The sequence below is a fragment of the Erythrolamprus reginae genome, chromosome 1, assembly GCF_031021105.1.
Source record: "Erythrolamprus reginae isolate rEryReg1 chromosome 1, rEryReg1.hap1, whole genome shotgun sequence".
Taxonomy (NCBI): Eukaryota; Metazoa; Chordata; class Lepidosauria; order Squamata; family Dipsadidae; genus Erythrolamprus; species Erythrolamprus reginae.
The window spans coordinates 362,889,733-362,909,532 of NC_091950.1; the positions used below are offsets into that span (position 1 = coordinate 362,889,733).

The 19,800-nt window shown below is 39.1% G+C and overlaps 1 protein-coding gene across 6 annotated transcripts in view; it reads left to right on the forward strand.

The window, feature by feature from the left end:
* ESRRG (estrogen related receptor gamma) overlaps positions 1 to 19,800 on the forward strand; it is a 584,956-nt gene that overhangs the window by 385,447 nt on the left and 179,709 nt on the right. The window lies entirely within an intron of this gene.

Here is a 19,800-nt window from a genome sequence, read left to right on the forward strand (position 1 = left end):
TAAAATGATTTTCATAATGCCATATTGCATAAGCTGCATTTTTGTTCTGCTCCGTTGTTATTATATATACAACTCCTTTAATGAAAACGCAGTTTTAGCTTTCCTCCCTGAAACCATAGAAAAAGAGATTTTATAGCTAGGACTGAGAGTGACTAAATTTGACAACAATTGTATTTTATGACAACCTCTGCTTTCATGTTCCCAGCGTACTTTCCTATCATAATTTTTATTCCCTTTTGTGTGTTTCCCCCCTCCTGTCTTTCCCTCCTCCCTCTTCCCAACAGCAAGAAATTCCGTATCTCTGCATTGGCTGGAAACAAATCTCTATACCAGGGTGCATTTTAATGGAGGGCATGCTTCACTTAAGTCACTAGAACCTTAACTACAGAATATTCAATTCCTTTGCAACCCAGAACCAAAGCTTTTCCTTGAGAGCCATGCTCATAAGGATAGTAAAAGAATTAGTATTACAGGACTAAATCAGATTAAGGGGGGAGAGAGAGAATATGAATTAGATTTTGTAACAGATGGTGCATTGGAAATTAAAGGTGCTTTGCGAATGGAAGCGACAGCAGCTTTGCCTCCCTTTTTTTCCCCTCTCCGTCTTTCTCTTTCGTGTACTTGATAGACGGGTACAAATCACAACAATCCCGTCTTGACAGCCAATTTTGAGAATCTGATCTGGTTAAAGACATGGCTTTCCGGCTCCACTCACTGAAACTGACTTCTCTTTCATTCTTATACAGCATCTTGCCACGTTTAGGAAAGCAGGATCACCTGTCTTCCTTTAATGAAATTTCTTTAATTACACTTATAGCTCTTTAGTGTTAATTACTTTTCCATTCAGTCTGAATTCTTAGCCGGTCTCTTAGGAGGATTCCCATCCCCGCTGATACACGTGCAATCATTTTTCTAAAAATGCTTTCATTGCTAGCAGTTGTTGTCAGATCTATTCCAATTAGTTCTTAAGTATCAAAATCAGTGAGTTGAAGAAAGTGTAGTAAACAATGAGCTGACATTATTTTCATTTTGACCAAGTCACTGATTTTTTTAAAAATTGAAGTCTGCTGCTTCTTCCCATGAAGGCAAATTCCACTTATAAGCCCCCCAGGTGCCAATAACACTACAGTAAGTTTACAGGATGCCTCTTCTGGTTAATTTGGGGTGATTTCTGGAAAGCAAAGGGGAAAGTGTGGTGGGGAAATAGATACAGAATAGGGAGGGAATCCTTTCCAAAGACGTGAAGACAATATCCTCAGAGCTGGCAACTAACAGTTAGTGGAAATAAAGCTCCCTCCTGGCAGTCAAATCAAATGTAGTAACAACTCAACGGCTCCCTGCTGCTTGCTGACAGCATGGTGTAGCATACTGGGACAAACATTCACTTAAATGCTGATTGCAGGAAAACGTCATTTCACAACTTGCCAAGTGCTAGTTTTCCATTCTTTTTCTCCCCTACTCCTATCCAGCATTCCCCCCCCCTCTTTACCTTTTAAGAATGGGGAAGCAGGCAAAGGTATTTGGGGATAAATCATGACCACTTTTGAGGATATATTTGTTTCTGTTTCTTTTAAAACATTTTATTTAAGGGGCGTAATATTACTTGATTATAACTGGTTCTTAGGAAAGTATCTAACACAGGTGTTGAATGAGCGCGCATGTGTGCTATTGCGCATGCGCACGTGTCCACACCCATAATTAAATGCCTCGGGAGGGCAAAAACTGCTTCCCCCACCCCCTGGAGGCCAGAAATGGCCTGTTTCCTAACTTCTGGTGGGCCCAGTAGGCTCGTGTTTCTCCCTCCCAGGGCTCCAAAGGCTTCCCTGCAGCTGGAAGAGGGTAAAAACGCCCTCCTCTACTCCCCCCCCCCGAGGCACTCTGGAAGCCAATAAATGCCCTCCCAGAACCTCTGTGCGAGTCAAAAATCAGCTGGCTGGCATAAACATGCACATTGGAGCTGAGCTAGGGCAACGGCTCGCGTGCCAGCAGATATTGGCTCCGCGTGCCACCTGTGGCACCCGTGCCATAGGTTTGCCATCCCTGATGTAACATATACTGGCCTTGGTCCCTTTGTGCAATGTTTTGGTCTATCAGCGAGTGCTTATTTTTCTGGATTTCTCTTTTAGGTTATTTATATTTGCATTTTTTGTCGGTTATTTTTTTAAGACACTTGTGGTCATGATAGAGTGTGATGGCCTGTAAGTATGGCCATTCATTTCACAGTTTCTTCCCGAATGCCATCACTCTGCTAAACAAATAATTCCCTCAACACTGTCAAACCTTTTCCTAAGTCTGCACTGCTATTTCTACTAGTTTTTTCTCATCATTCCTATCACCCATTTCTTCCCACTTAGGACTGTATGACTGTAACTTGTTGCTTGTATTCTTAAGATTTTTATTAATATTGATTGTTTCCTCATTGCTTATTTGACCCTTATGACAATCAATAGGTGTTGTACCTCATGATTCTTGACTGATGTATATTTTGTTTTATGTACACTGAGGATATGTGCACCAAAGACAAATTCCTTGGGTGTTCAATCACACTTGGACAATACAGAATTCTATTCTATTCTATATTCTATTCTATTCTATTCTATATTCTATTCTATATTCTATTCTATTCTATTCTATATTCTATTCTATATTCTATTCTATTCTATAAATATATAAAATAAATACAGGCCGTAGTTTGAGAGGAGCAGAGTAAATAACTATGGATGATGATTATTCAACTATTCTTTAACATTTCCAGTGCATAGATAGTAACAGTTTTTAAAAGTGCAAACAGTTGAAATTTAAACTCTTGAGCCTGGAGATTCTTGGCTGTATTTCCTCCTTTATGTTATTGCTCTTTTCTTATTTCTTTGAAAATGACAGACAAATAGGCACGCATGATCCATAGCACCAGATTTGTGACTGGCACAAGTAACTGCTTTTGATGTTGTAATCACTTCAATATAATCCTTATTTGAAAAGCCTGTTACATCCTAAAATAAATCTTCTGTTATTTTTGTAGTATCTTTATTTTGTTTTTTCTCCCCCCACTGAATGCAGTGCTGGGTTGCTTTCTGTTATTTCCGTCTGTCTAAAAGGATGCTGGGTGAGCAGGTCGGGTGGTGGCGGGGTTTGCAGCTTTATTTATGAGATTTATACTTATCCTCCTTCCTTGCTTCAGGTGTGCATCTGTGAATTAGCAGGTGAACTCCTGAGCCTGCAGGAGGAGGAGAGGAGGCACATGCTGACTTGGGTTGGAAAAAAATCCTGAACTTTTTTGCTGACTGTTTCCAATTATTTACCATGATACAGGAGAGGGGCAGAGCAATGTGGCTAAAAAAAAGAGAGAAACCTTTGACTGAAAAAAATGTAAAAAAGCAACATGCTGGGTAAATGCGTAATGTAACTTGTTCATACTACTGTAGTAACCACCTTTGCTACAACCTATACTGGTCCATGTGCACAAATGTTCCTGACCTTTAAGTCCGAGTTCCTCCTAGGAACCTCGTGATTGCTGCCCAATTGATGGTTGTAATACAGTGAATTTAAAGCTGTGCGTGTTTATTAAACACCTGAATGCCCGCTTGGCTATTAAACTATAGGAGGTTAACTATTTATACTAAAAGATGCCTGCAGAGAAAAGGAGTGAAATCTGCCCTCCACCCCCAAGTTGCTGCAGGCTGTTTTTTCTACAGCATGACATGGGATGAAATAGTTTAGAGGAACTGAATGCACTCAGGTGCATGTGACTCAAGATCCTGCACATTCCTTTCTGCACAAAAAAATTGCTTTATAAATCAGTGGTCATTTATTCTTTAACACAACTAGTATGCATTTGAACTGACCAAACTCCGGTAAGTACAAATTCAATAATTGGAAAGGCAACGTTTCTTTAAGGATGTGGGGGAAATGGGAAGGAAGAAGATCACTGGTTTTCTACAAATTTCTTTTTAATTCTAGGAAAAGCCTAATTGTTTCTATATGAATATTTTTTCTTAGATGTATTGATCAGTCAGTTTCATGTTCAAAAGGCAGAAGGTATCCTTGATAGCTGGCCTGTAGTTTGAGACTGGGCAATCCTGATATCACAAAGGATGCCTGGATTATTGTTTGCATAATTGTTACGCTCCTTGGGGCATTATTTTGGAGGCAAGGACAGGAAGAATCTAAGATACTCAGTCGTCTTTTTTAAAAAAGGATGTTTTTCTGCATTGCAGAATTGAAATCTATGATTACAGGGATCTTTTCATAGCCCTAAACATTTGTTTCCTATCATATTTTTGCATGCAACTCAATGAGAATAAGTGAAACTTTGATTTTAAACTGTGATGTAAAAATCATGCTTTGATTCTAAACAGTCATATTTTAAGCTAATGTTAAATTACAATTACAAATTAACTCAGAAGAAGCATATTAATACCATAGAGATGAATTAGCATGCATATAAGTAAAATGCCAATCAAATATTTATTGACCTCTCTGATCAAACTTACAAAGGCACTAGTCCTCACACTTATATTAGTTGTAGTGGTCATGGGATTGCCATTTGTAACCATATCAAAGGAAAAAAAAAAAAAAAACCCTCAGCACTCAGATCAGCATAGATTAACTTCAAGGTTAACGTCAGGCCAACAATCAAGTAAACAATACCCCAATCAAGAAACTTCCAAAGAACCATCAGTAAACAGCCCAACCAAAGAATCTTTAAGACCACTCCCACCCACAACACTCCTTACTAGCACTGATGGTGTTACCTAGTTAGGGTATTGAAACGCCTGTAAGAAAAAAAGGAAACAGAGAGAGTATCAAGAACCCTTTCTTTGTTGTCTTTCTACAAAGTTAATGGGGAAGCAGGCTGATGGTTACAAATGGTGATTTAATGGTCCATGGCAATGGTGAAAATCCAATTTTTTTTACTACCAGTTCTGTGGGCGTGGCTTGGTGAACATGATGTAACTTGCTGGGTGTGGCTTGGTGGACGTGATGTAGCTTGGTGGGTATGGCTTGGTGGGCCTGACAGGGGGAGGTTACTGCAAAATCCCCATTCTCTCCCCACTCCAGACGGAAGGATATTGCAAAATCACCTATTTCCACCCGGCTCTGGAGCCAGCCTGATGTGATATTTGCCGGTTCTCTGAACTACTCAAAATTTCCAGTACCGGTTCTTTGAGCTATTCAAAATTTTTGCTACTGGTTCTTTGGAACCTGCTGGATTTCAGCCCTGGTCCATGGTGATTTGCTTAACAATAGCTACTGGAAGTTTGGAATTTCTGTCACTAAATGGTGCACGCAGGTGATGTAATGCTCCATGACTCCATTGCTTAGTGATGGAATAATTCTGGTTCCAATTACCATTATTAAGTGAGAACTACCTGTTTACATTTAATTTTAATATTGGTTGTTGTGTTTAAATCATAAAGACATCATCACTGCATATTGCCTTAATTTTCTTTCCCCCACTGTAATTTAGTTTTATTTGTGTTGTACTAGTCATGATTTGTGTGGTATAAGGACATGGAACTATTGTTGCTATTGTTGACCTTGCAAGTAAAATGTACCATCATGTCATGGCCTTTAAAGATCTGTCTGCCCCAACAACTACAATGATGGTGCATATCTAAGGACACATTTAATGAAAGCTACATTAGTGCATATATACAGACTTGTTAAAACACTTTGTCTCACTAATATTGATTAAACAGCAGTAGTTTGTTTAATGCAAGTGTATTTTTTCAATTATTACATTATTTAAAAGTCATTAGGATAATGGTGACTATCAGTGCAATACATTAGATATAGAATAATGACATAAGAATTGATCTGGATTTGGCAGGAAAAGAAAACACATATCTCCCTTTCTCTCTCCTGTCATATAATGCCAAAACCTAACTGAGATGATAGATAAAAGGGTTTTATAAACTTAATAGATGTAAAATGTGCATGGTTTCTAGGCATATAGATTCTACACTACTGCAAAAATAATTGTTATGTCGATGAATATTTTTGCCAGTTAATTATGCAAAACATTGCATATATAATTATATATTATTATTATGCGTGTAACAATAGCATTGATCTATCAATTGTTTACATGTGACATTTAGCGCATAAACACAAGAAGCTAATTCAGAATTGATTGAAACATTTATTTGCAAACACAGATTTTAGCAAAGCTAAATCTGAAGACAAAGAAGGCCAAGGAAATTCACTGAAAACAAATTATGCCTGCTTTTGATTTAACCCCATATCTGCTGCAATATTGTTGCGATTCCTAATTTTCGGAATCTTGTGATGGTGCATCGCACTAGATTCTCTCTTTCTTGTGGTTATGAGTTGGATTCATCCTTGCTTATTTGAGATAACCTTTGTGTGCCAACTACAAATGTGTTTTTCATCTGCGGAACACTTTGAAACTGTCCCCAAATTAATTAGTGTTACAAGATAAAGAGAAGGAGAGAGGGAGAGATTGAATAGGGTGAAGAGAAGGGTAGTTTTGAAACATTTTATGTGCCCTCTTTTTAATGGGGTCTATTTTCTCCTCGGTATTCATTTGTAATACCAATATAGTGCATAGTGCAGTATTTTTGCTTTTCAGCATAGTTGTAAGAAAGGGATATTATAAATCTCCTAAAAGAGTGTGTTTGTGTGTGTGTGCACACACACAGAAATGAAATAAGAAAAAAAATCATATTTATTTCTATACAGATATTTATTAAGGACAACCTTAATATAGTGAAATGTCCTTTAGAGATAGGATTTGTTATGATTAGTCATAGTCTCATCCATTAAGGTTAACCAGGGACCTCTTAAGATTTTTCTTATTAAAAGAGGGGGGGAAAACTTTCTATTCCTTTCCCAACTAAGCCAGTGCACCTTAATGCAATGATGATATGTTAGACACAGCAGTTGTCAAAGCATCGTATTACAGTGATGCCATAATGACACCCTGTCTCTGTAAAGTAGTCATGTTTTCTCAAATCACACGTTGCACCGTTGATTTCTGACATGACACTTCATTCAGTCGCTTTCCTTTTTTTCCCCGGCATTGCCATTCTCTGACAATAGCAGCTGGTGCCCATTTTCCCACTAAGTGATTCACATTTTGCCACTTTGCTAGAGTGCAATTAGCTGAAGCAGAGAGAGAAAGAGAGAGAGAGAGAGAGAGAGAGAGAGAGAGAGAGAGAGAGAGAAGTAAAGTAGCTCAGCTGAGGTTGTAACTCAACTGCATAACAAGAGCCAGTGGCAACGAATTTTGGCAGAGGAAGCAACATTGAGATTTTTTGCTTTCTTCTCACAAGAAGTACAGTAATCACTCCCTTTCGATTCTGGTATTCTGTACGTTCTCATTCTTTGTTGCCTTTATTTATTTCCAAATATAGGTTCTTCCTCACCCTCCTCTTCCCTACCTCCTCCACCTCCTTTGTGCAACAGAAGTTCAAGATATATATTGCATTTTCATTTACTTAATACTGATTTATCTTATTAGATTAATTTGAGTTTTAGTCATGCTGAGAATACAGCTGCTGAATTCTGGATCTATTTAGCTCCAACTGTTTTATGTCCACCTGATTTCAGTGGGATAACGCAACTCACATATTCATGTCCTAGACTTATCTTGGTCGGAGAGGGGCGGCATACAAATCTAAATAATAAATAATAATAAATAAATTACCACAGTGTGCTCTATACAGGGCTGCCTTTGAAGAGTATTTGGAAGCTACTACTGGTACAGAATGCAGTGGCATCGACAGTTCTGAAGGCCCCTAAGCTGGCCCATGTAAAACCACTGTTAGGTGAGCTGCATTGGTTGCCAGTTTGTCCAGTTGAAGGTGTTGGACCTTTAAAGTCCTTCATAATATTGGACCAGGTTTTCTGAGGTATTTTCTTACTATGGTGGGATTCAACATTCCCACTCACACTGGCAGGGGTGGCCTTCTTAGGACCCTGTCAACCAAAGTATTATGGCTAATGGAGAAAAAGAGACGTGCCTTTTCTGCATTGTTTCTCAGCAGAGCGTGGAAGATAGGTGTGTGTGTGTGTGTGTGTGTGTGTGTGTGTGTGAGAGAGAGAGAGAGAGAGAGAGAGAGAGAGAGAGAGAGAGAGAGAGAGAGAGTTCTGGCAGTTACACCACTCTTGTCTGGAAGAAAAATGAGATATGAATTGAATAAATCAGTAACATTAATAGTTACATCATTGGGTAACTAGATACTGGTCCAACTTATTTCGGCTAGATCAGGGGTAGGCAAAGTTGGCTGTTCTGACTTCCATTACTAGAATTCCTGAGCTAGCATGATTGACTCAGGAATTCTGGGAGTTGAAGTCCACATGTCATAGAAGAGCCAACTTTGCCTACCCCTGGGCTCGATGAACCTAGGATACATGCATGTAACATGATTGCCTTAATATATTTTAGAGATGCAAATGTATTCTTTCTTGCTGGAGAAATATCTAACCCCAGAACTAGATCCTGCTTCTTCTTCTTTTCCTTTTTTCCAAATTATTTTAGAATCACCTTATTGATGAGATGGGTGGCATTTAAATTAAATATATTTAAATAAATAGACAAAACAGTCTATAGCCGTTTTCTGTTTAAACAGAAGGTGACTTACCAAGCAAAAGAGTACACTTTACCATGACACCCTCCCCCCCCAGGGGTGGGTGGGTGATAATAACATTAGATTTTTGAGAGAAAAGGGGGAAAGAGCAAAGCTGGAACCTATGCAAAAGTAGGCTCTCCCTTGTAGGCCTGATAGAAAGGCTTCTAAAACTGAAGATTTCTTCAGGTGTGACTCTCCTGCAAATTTGAATGTCCAGACCATCTTGTAATAGAAATCTTGTAATGGGATGTGGTGGGAAACACAGTCTCTTAAAGTTAGACCTTAAACTATTGGGAGCTTTAAAGATTAATACAGCCATATACATTGTACCTGGAAGTGTGTGGTAATTTTGAGTGGTGACCCAGGATGGAACATTTGCTTCTCAATTGGCATGGTTCATGAAGTCATCCCAGAAATGTCTTCCTAGGAATTCTGCAGTGACTACGGTAGTTAAATTTGTTCTTATATCTCTTCCCATCTCTGTACAGACCATGAAAGCATCAGCTGCTTTTTAAACTCCTTTGCTTTGGCAGAAGAAGACATAAATGTAGTAAAAAAGTTTAAAATATATACAGTAATACCTCATGATACAAACTTAATTGGTGCAAGGAGGAGGTTCGTAAGACGAAAGGTTCGTAAGACGAAACATTGTTTCCCATAGGAAACAATGTAAAGTCAATTAATCCGTGCAACCAAAACCCCCCCGCAAAAAACCGGCTTTCGGCGACTGCTGGGAAGCCGCGCGGCTGTTTTAAAAGGTGACAGCCGGGCTGGGGGGCTTCCCAGCAACCTCCCGAACCGAACCCGGGGTTCAGAAAAATTTTGCCTCTTCTTACGAACTTTGTTCGAGTTACGAACCGGCGTTCGGGAGGCTTCTGGGAAGCCCCGCCGCCCAGCTGTCACCTTTTAAAACAGCCGCGCGGCTTCCCAGCAGTCTCCAAACGCCGGTTCGTAACTCGAAAAAAGTTCGTAAGAAGAGGCAAAATTTTTCTGAATCCCGGGTTCGTATCATGAGTTGTTCATAAGACGAGGGGTTCGTATCTTGAGGTACCACTGTATTAAAATTCTTGTGTAGTTATTAGTCTTATAGTATCAGATCTATGCTACTTTAATATAATAAAATATAGATAAGATACTTCCCTTCCAACTCAAATAAATGAATGAATGAGTGAATGAATGAATGAATAATTGATTTGATTTGAATTTGAATGTTATTATATTTTTAGTCCTCCTACCTCCTGACGGACTGTGGGTGGCAAGCAACAATAAAGCAAAATATAAGAGTTTACAACCCCAGTACAAAAAGTATTCAACACCTCTAGGCCGTAGCAGAGTGCTAGCTCAACAGCTCCAGGCCTGCTGCCAGAGCCATGTTTTTAAGGCTTTCCGGAAGGCCAGGAGAGCGGGGAGGCACAGATTTCTGGGGATAGTTCATTCCTGAGGGCCAGAGCCATCACAGAGAAGGCCTTCCCCCATGGTCCCACCAGTTGTAAGTGTTGGCCGATGGGACCTGGAGAAGGCCAACCCTGTGGACTCTAATTGGCCACTGGGAAGACATATAAATAATAATAAGGCAGAAGACATATAAATAATAACAATAAGAATACAAAAGATGTATAAATAATAAACAAACAAATGTCTCAAAATGTCCCCAAGCAACCTTTAGAGCTAGGGAAGATTTCCATATGTAAATATGCTCAAATGGGAAATAGAACCTGGGGGTGGGGAAAAAATTAAAATATAGTTTGTAAAGTTAGTTCTTGAGTTACAACCTCAATGTAGTCCCAAAATTTATGTCACTAAGTGAGACATTTGTTAAGTGACTTTAGCTCCCCTTTATGGCCTTTCTTGCTGCAGTTGTTAAGTGAATAGCTACAGTTGCTAGGTTAGTAACTCAGTTGTTTAAGTAAATCTGACTTTCCCATTGACTTTGCTTGTCAGAAGGTCATGATAAACAATGATCACATGACCCAGAATACTGCAATAGTATAAAGATGATTTGTTTGTCAAATGTCTTAATTTTAGTCATGTGATCATGAGAATGCTACAATGGTTGGAGGTAAGAAAAATTGTCATGAGTCACTTTTTGAGGTGTTGTTGCAACTTTGAACAGTCATTGAACAAACTTTTGTAACTTGCGGACTATCTTGATATATTCTTGTTTTGTGTTGTTTAGAATAATAATTGTGGAATCATAATATCATAGAATCATAGATTTGGAAGGGACCTCTAGGGTCATCGGGTCCAACCCCCTGTTCAATGCAGAATTCACTAAACCATCCCAGAAAGATGACTTTCCAGTCTCTGTTTGAAGACCTCCAGTAAAAGCGAGCTCACCACCTCCTGTGGCAAACTGTTCCACCGGTTTATCACCCTTATTGTTAGAAAGTTTTTTCTGATATCTAATCTAAATCTACTCCCTTGCAGTTTCATTCCATTGTTTCCAGTCCTTCCATGTGCTAATGAGAACAATGCTGATCCCTCTGCTCTGTGACAGCCCTTCAGATATTTGTAGACAGCTATCAAGTCTCCTCTCAGTCTTCTCCTTTGCAGACTAAGCATCCCTAGATCCTTTACTCGTTCCTCATAGGACATGGTTTCCAGACCACTCACCATCCTTGTAACTCTCTTTTGAACTTGCTCTAGTTTATCAATGTCTTTTTTAAATTGGAGCCCCCAGAACTGAACACAGTATTCCAAGTGTGGTGGTACCAAAGTACTGTAGAGAGGAATAATTACTTCACATGAGCAAGATTCTATGCTCCTCTTGATATATCCCAATCATGAAACTTATTTAGAATGCTACATATAAATATAGATAGATAGGTTAATTCACATAATTTGTTTTCCCGTAGATCTTCCCCAATGGCCTACAACATGCTTTCAGTCTTCTATTTTAAAGAAGCAAAATTAAAATACCCTCCACGATACATTTTAGAAAACAAATTACATATACAAGCACAACTTTAAAATTCTCTTTTTCATATAGAAAGATTTTTAAAAAATTGAAATAGGATGAAAATTTATTTTACTTATAAAATAACTCCAAAAATGTGATATAATTATTCAAAACTCCATTTTTTTTGCTCCTTTGTTAGCAGAACAAAGGATTTATTTCAATCCATACAAGCTGTACCTGTAAGTTACAATACAGTGATCCCCCGTTTATTGCGTCCCCAACCATTGCGAACAGGGTACTTCGCTATTTTTCAACCCGGAAGTCAAAAATACCATCTACGCATGCGTGCCGGGCACGCATGCGTAGATGGCAGCGGCTTCCCTGGGTCTTCCCCCTCTTGCTGGCGTCAGCGAGGAGTTTCCCCACCGCCCATGCAAACTCCTCGCTGCCGCCCGCCCTTCGCCCGCCCACGCCGTTCATTCTCGCCGCTTTTGAGCTGAGTCCGGGAGCGAATTCGCTCCCGGACTCAGCTCAAAAGCGCCGATAGCAAGCGGCAAGGAACGGCTTGTCTCGGCGCTTTCGAGCTGAGTCCGGTCAGCTCGAAAGCGCCGAGACAAGCCGTTCCTTGCCGCTTGGTATCGGCGGTTTTGAGCTGAGTCCGGAAGCGAATTCGCTTCCGGACTCAGCTCAAAACCGCCGATAGCAAGCGGCAAGGAACGGCTTGTCTCGGCGCTTTCGAGCTGAGTCCGGTCAGCTCGAAAGCGCCGAGACAAGCCGTTCCTTGCCGCTTGCTATCGGCGGTTTTGAGCTGAGTCCGGAAGCGAATTCGCTCCCGGACTCAGCTCGAAAGCGCCGAGAGCCAGCGCCCCCCGGACCCCCAACCCGGGTTTGGGGGGCTGCTAGGAAGCCCTCCATGCCGGCGGCAAACAGCCGCCCCGCCCCCAATCTTCGGCTCCTCGCTAGCGCTGTGGGAGTAAAAACACCATCTGCACATGCGCAGATGGTGTTTTTACTTCCGCAGCGCTACTTCGCGAAAACCCGCTCGTTACGGGGGGTCCTGGAACGGAACCCTCGCAACGAGCGGGGGTCTACTGTATTTTAATAAAATAATTTATTTTTATATTTTTATTTACATTTATTTTAAGAATAAATACTGTGCACTTGTACAGTATATATGAGACATTATTTCTCATTGTAAATGTTAATTACAATTATATATATTTTATTAATCTCCTATGACCTAAACTCTCTTATATTAATAGTACAATATAAAATTGACTATGGATGAAGATAAAGTCATCATTGCAGGAGTACTTTCTGAAAAAGAAGTGTTCTTTTTGAAATAAAGTTCTATTCACTATATTCTTCTTAGACTTATGAATTTTAGTGCTTATAATGTTAGATTGAAGTGAAGTCTAGAATAAAAATCACTGGATGATGATTGAATTTAAAGGCAGTTGTTAATATTTCAGACTTATAAAAAAAAGGCTGCAGAAAATCTGGTAAAGAAAAGAAATAGAAGTCAAACTCTTTGGGGAGCAGGCAACTTTAAATGTAATGAGTAAGTAAAGATTAGGAAATAATTACTCTGTTATAAAGATATCTTTTACTTGTCACTACCGGACCGCTCATAGCAAGCTCAAATAATGAGTGCCAACAAGTATATAGCAAAAACAGAATAGAAGTATTATCCATCTCCAAGGTTGGGAAATAAGCATATTATTTCATTTCATTTCATTTCATTTATCCCGAAGGACTCAGGGCGACTTACAATAACAATATAAATACAAAAACAATAAAAAAAGTTGAATACAATATCTAAAACAATAAGCCGCCCCGAGTCTACGGAGAGGGGCGGCATACAAATCTAATAAATAAATATATAAATAAATAAATAACCCATAATTGAATAATCAAGACAACATGCATACATAGCATTCATACAATTTGGCCATTATGGTTGTTAGTTTATGATCCCCAGGCCTGCCGGCAAAGCCAGGTCTTTGTGATCTTACTGAAGGAAGGCCAGTATGGTGGGAACAGTATGGATATCATGTGTGTGTGTGTTAATTTCATAGAGCTGGGGCGGCAACAGAGAAGGCCCTCCCCCATGGCCCTGCCAACCTGCTTAGTCGATGGGACCTGGAGGAGGCCAACTTTCTGTGCTCTTATTGGTTTCTGGAGGTATGCAGCAAGAGGCATCCCATAAATAGTTTGGGCCTGAGCCATGTAGGGCTTTATCGGTAATAACCAACACCTTGAATTATGCCCGGAGACTAATAGGAAGCCAGTGCAGCTCACGAAGTGTAGGTGTTATATGGGTATACCGAGGTACACCCGTGACAGCTTGTGTGACTGCATTCTGGACTATTTTCAGTTTCCGAACACTCTTCAAGGTTAGCCCCACGTAGAATGTGTTGCAATAATCAAGATGGGAGGTGGTGAGGGTCTGAGTGACTGTGTGTAGAGCCTCCTGGTCCATATAGGGCTGCAACTGGTAAACCAGGTGAACCTGGGCAAAGCTACCCCTGGCCACAGCTGAGAAATGGTAGTCAAGGCTCAGCTGTGGGTCCAGGAGTACACTCAAGTTTCAGACCCTATCTAAGGGGGTCAGTGTCCCCACCCCCGAACAATTGAAGGACCGATCGAGTAGTCCTTGTGAGAAAATGCCCACAGACACTGGGTGGAGCTTGAATCTGTTGGCCCCCATCCAGACCCTTACAGCTTCCAAGCAGTGGCATATCACATCCACCGCTTCACTGAATTAGTATTGTGGTTATTACTGGTAGTTGCAATTGGAATGTTTTTTTTAACATTTATGGGAACAAAAAAGAGGGAAAAGAGATAAATCATCTTTCAGGGAGCAAGACACAATTTTCCACAGTGGTGATTTTGAATTATAATTCCCTTTTTTGTTATCTTTATTTCAGCCCTTTTTATGTTACTGATATACTTGTGCTACTGCTAGTACAATTCCACTGTCATTTATTGCTAGAGTGTTTTGAAGTGGGATAATGTGACTAGGTTCAAAATGTGATTTCTTCATATTGACCTAACTTGTATGACCCTTGAGCTATCAGGGACATGCACAGAGAAAATGTTGGATTCCAGCAGATATCCAGGAGATATTAGTAATTATTCAGTCATACAAAAACAGGTACATTAAAGTATATAAAATAGTGTTTACTTTAGAAATAGCACAGTCAGGTAAAACAGTCCGGTCATTCATGTTCAAATCAATCAATATATCTCAATACAATAATAATATCACAAGCCTGTCTTTGTCTTACATATCAGACATACATTACAGCTTACAAATACAGTGGTAACTCGTGATACGAACCCCTCTTGATACGAAGCCCTCGTGATACGAACCTGTGGTTCGGAAATTTTTTGCCTCTTCTTACAAACTTTTTTCGGCTTACGAACCCACCGCAGATCACAAAATGGCGCTCTGCTGGGTGCCACCCCCCAGCTGTCACCTTTTAAAACAGCTGGGGGGCTTCTCGGCGTTCTCCTGAACCTGAACCCGAACTTTTCGGGTTCGGGAGGCTGCCAAGAAGCGCCGCCGCCCGGCTGTCACCTTCTGAAACAGCCGGGGAGCTTCTTGGCATTCTCCCGAATGCCAAACCTGGAAGTTCAGGTTCGGGTTCCGGAGGCCGCCGAGAAGTGCCCGGCTGTTTCAGAAGGTTATAGCCAGGTGGCACCGGGTGGCGGAGTGCCGTTTTTGCGATCGGCGGCGGCGTTTTCGGTCGATCTGGAGGCTAGAAAGGAGGTGGGGAATCCCAATAGGGAATTCCATGGGCGGAGCTTTGACGACACGAAGATGTCTTACGAACTTTTCGCCTTACAAACCTACTTCCGGAACCAATTAGGTTCGTAAGACGAGGTATTACTGTACTGTATACATCAATTAACACAGAGCTTACTACATCAGTCACAGTGAATCAGCAGAAAGAACAGAGTAGCAGAGAAAGAGGCTCCCTCTTATGGCAATTTGCAACACTACCTCTTAAAGCTACAGTACTTCAATACAAACAAATATTCCTTGTTAGCTTGCTTATATACAGTATTGCAAATCCAACTGTTTTGTACATAGTACTACCATATACATACACAAATAACTATAAGACATGGTTTAGATTTGGTTACAGATAAGGGTGGCTGCTGCCCAGACAGGGAGGAACACAGTGGGGTAGTAAAAATGGAGCTCCACCCCAGAACACCCAATTTGCACTGAAAGATGTTGAAAGAAAATGCATAAGCCACGCCCACAGTGTGGTAATAAAACTTTTGGTAGCCCTTCACTGGTTACAGATAATGTTAAGCCACCAATCACAGTAGCTAGGATTTTATATCTAATAAGTGGAACTTATCATTTTGCTACTTTGATAGTGTTACCTGAATTTTAAACAGAAGGAAATACATCTGTGTGGCATTAATGGACTTTCTAATGTAGCAATTTATTCCTTCAGTAGCCAGAGATAGATTTTACAACAGATTGCTTCAAGGAATGTGTGTTACCTTTCTTTCCTGATCTCCTACAAGATGTAGTTGGTGTGATAATTAGAGTGGCAAAGTGGAATTAGTTCGAAGAGTCAGATATAAATCTCCAGAATCAAACAATATGATATATAAAGTATATATTATGCAGTGGTCCTTCTAGTTTAATTTGCTCAAGAGTTAATTACACAATTCCAGAGAACTGAATTTTTTCCTTGTCCATTTTTTCAATGCAAAAGAAAAATCATCCTAAGGGCCTTAAATCTTCTCTCATACCAAATATGTGTGGGATATAAAGTTTTTTATATATATAAAAAAGAAAACCTACAAATTATTTAACATTTTAAAAACAGTTTGTATTTTTTTCAAAGCTAGAGAAAAGTTATTTACGGACATCTAGCCCTTACAGTCAACTTTTGTAATTACTAGATTGTGAGATAATTATTTGATATTTTAATGATGGACATACCAAATCTTGTGTCAGAATGAAGACATAGACTTCTTGCTGACAGACAGCAAAACAAAAGCCAAACTTCAAAAGCCTAATATTTCATTCTGTATCCCAGATTGTAATGTATTTAAGAGCTGTCTAACAAGTATAAATTAATAAATTGGGTGTTTTTGTAAATTCTCTATATTGAAGGTAATTCATTAGTTGCAGTAATTCATAAGTAATCCATTTTCTTTCAAATAGTCTTGAGAAAAATGTTTGAGAATAAGATAAAAGAATGAGAAATTTATTAATTATAAATGTATTAATTACACTTGTCACCGCAAGGTAGAAAGTGGAGAGGAATATTGAATACAATATATCTGAAACATTTAGTCTCTTCAAATAGTGGAAAAGTATATTTTTGGTGGGGCTTTTTCCAGCCAAATCATATGGATATCCTATTGATTCTGGTCCTCATCATTAACATAATATTTGTCCAGCTAACTGATGACAAACTCTCTGATTAACAATCAGAATTTGCGCTGACTTTGGATTTGAAAATCTATTCCAGCCTTTGCATCTTTATTGGAATCCTAAGCAAAATTGATACGCCAGGTGCCTTGTGCTTGCCCCATGTTATTTTTTTTCCTTTGGGGAAGATTAGATTAGATTAGATTAGATTTATTGGATTTATATGCCGCCCCTCTCTAGACTCTGGGCGGCTCACAACAATGGTAAAAAACAATACATAGTAACAAATCTAATATTTATCAATCTAAATTACAGTTTTAGGTTAAAAAATCCAAAAGAAACCCCAATATATAAAAAACAAGCACACCATCGAATCATACACAGAAACTACATGGGCAAGGGAGAGATTTTCAATTCACCCATGTCTAACGGCAGAGGTGGGTTTTAAGGAGTTTCCGAAAGGCAAGGAGGGTAGGGGCAATCCTAATCTCTGGGGGGAGCTGGTTCCAGAGGGTCGGAGCCACCACAGAGAAGGCTCTTCCCCTGGGTCCCACCAGACGACATTGTTTAGTCGACGGGACCCGGAGAAGGCCCACTCTGTGGTTGCTGGGATTCATGCAGCAGAAGGCGGTCCTGGAGATATTCTGGTCCGATGCCGTGTAGCCAACACTTTGAATTGTGACCAGAAACTGATTGGCAACCAGTGCAGAATGCGGAGTGTTGGAGTAACATGGGCATACTTAGAGAAGCCCATGATTGCTCTCGCAGCTGCATTCTGCACGATCTGAAGTTTCCGAACATTCTTCAAAGGTAACCCCATGTAGAGAGCATTACAGTAGTCGAGCCTCGAGGTGATGAGGGCATGAGTGACTGTGAGCAGTGAGTCCCGATCCAGATAGGGCTGCAACTGGTGCACCAGGCGAACCTGGTGGCAAATTGTTGTAGATCAATACATATTTTTAAAAATACAAATAGCTTTGGACAGTGCACCAAACAGATAATAAAATAAACTTCAGATTAAATTGTAATTATCAAGACCATATTGTTAAATAAGATATTAACTGCTGAAGAAAAATCATCCTTAGAAACATCAAGAGGTAATTATAAAGGGATTTCTGTGCTTTATGGCTGTCCTTTCACCACAAGCAATATAGAAGAAAAACAGATTCACCAGTCTTTTTCAGTTTTTGCTACTTTAAAATAGGTAGATTCCCAGAATTTGAATTCAACATGGCTGAGTGGAGAATTCTAGAAATTGATGTCCACCCATCTTAAATTTCCCAAGGTTGGAAACACTACATTGGACAATAACCAGGCAGGCATTGAAAACATAGTCCTTTTGAGGTGTTGAGTGTGTTTATTTCTTTACTGGAAATATTTAGGGTAGTATTTTATTAATTACTAACAAAATCTCTAAAACCTCTAAATGAACTTTTTAAAAAGTTATTTTCTCTTCCAAGTTCTTTCTTAGAAGATTGGGCAACAAATGGGAAATCACTTTATTTCCTTTTAAAGTTCATAAGATAAGAAACTGCTCCTCTTAAGTTCTTCTCCAAGCTGAGGTAGTAGATTTAGGCTGTAGTATATATCTTTATCTCAAACTTTGATCTGCTGAGCTAGCAGGACTCTAAATTATTAAGTTAGCATATAAATGATAATGTTTTATTTAATCTTGATTTATCAAAGTAATATGGGAATTCTAACAAATTAATTTTGGGTATGTTTTTTGTTTTTGGACAGGATTCTAGGATTGTTAATATAGTGTGTATGTGTTGAACAAGATAAATATATTTTTTGGCTCTGCTGAACTAAACCAATATTTATGTAGAATATAATGACAAGCGATAGTCGGCTAAATGAAAAGATAGAACCAAAGTTCTGATAACTAAGAGATCACTGCAACGTTTCCTTTCCAAATTTAATTAAACACTCATATTTTTTTAAAGTAGCATGTTCTAGTTTGGTTAAAGTTCATGAAGCCTGTCGAGAATTCTGCCAATTTATCCCAAGTATTTTCCACCTAAAATTTAGTATAAGAATGACATAGATGAATCAGTCAGACTGCTACGTTCTTCAGCATTAGAAGCTATTTTTTTGTTGTTGAATATTGACCCAACTCAAATTTACCTCTGTCATAAGTGAAATAGATTTCACTGCATTCTTGAAAATCTTTCAAAGAGTACATTAGCATGGTGTTTGCCATGACAGCACTGTCTCTTCAGTTAAGAAGCACATAGCAATCAATCTGCCACTTAGCAGAATTTTTTTCCAGTTTTCACAGTCAGAAAATGTGCAAGTTCAGATGTTTTTTACTACTTTGAATACCTTCTTTTTAATAAGAAGAGATCAATGATCTCATCATCTGACAAGTAGAAACATTCAGTTTCCTCCTTTCAACAACGGCATCACCCCACCCCAATAGTTAAATATTAGCATTCCTATCATATAGTCTTCCATGTGTATTGGATGCTTACATTATTATTGATTAAACCTATGGACAACAGCTAAAATGTAATTGCAGACAAGGCTTATGAATTATTCTATTTAGATTTTGTGAAACAGAAATCAAGCTTAATTACCCACTGTAATCTAATCAAAAATCTCTCTATAAATTTCTTTAAACGTGACACATTCCTTCATACTGAGATTCAATCCATACAGAAAGTACAGTTGTGCTTTATGAAAGTTGCTGACAAAAAAAGAATTTACTAAGCAAAACATTCATCTGATAGATACAGAAACAATTTTGATGTTCTTTGCTTTTATTACTACAGGGGATAAATGTGTTGTCATAGGGGAAAGAAGTTCTAAGAACAATTTGGCAGTGAATTCATTCATTACTATACATGACAATTTTAGAATTTGGAGAGGTGATTTAAAAGAAAAATATTGTATTATAT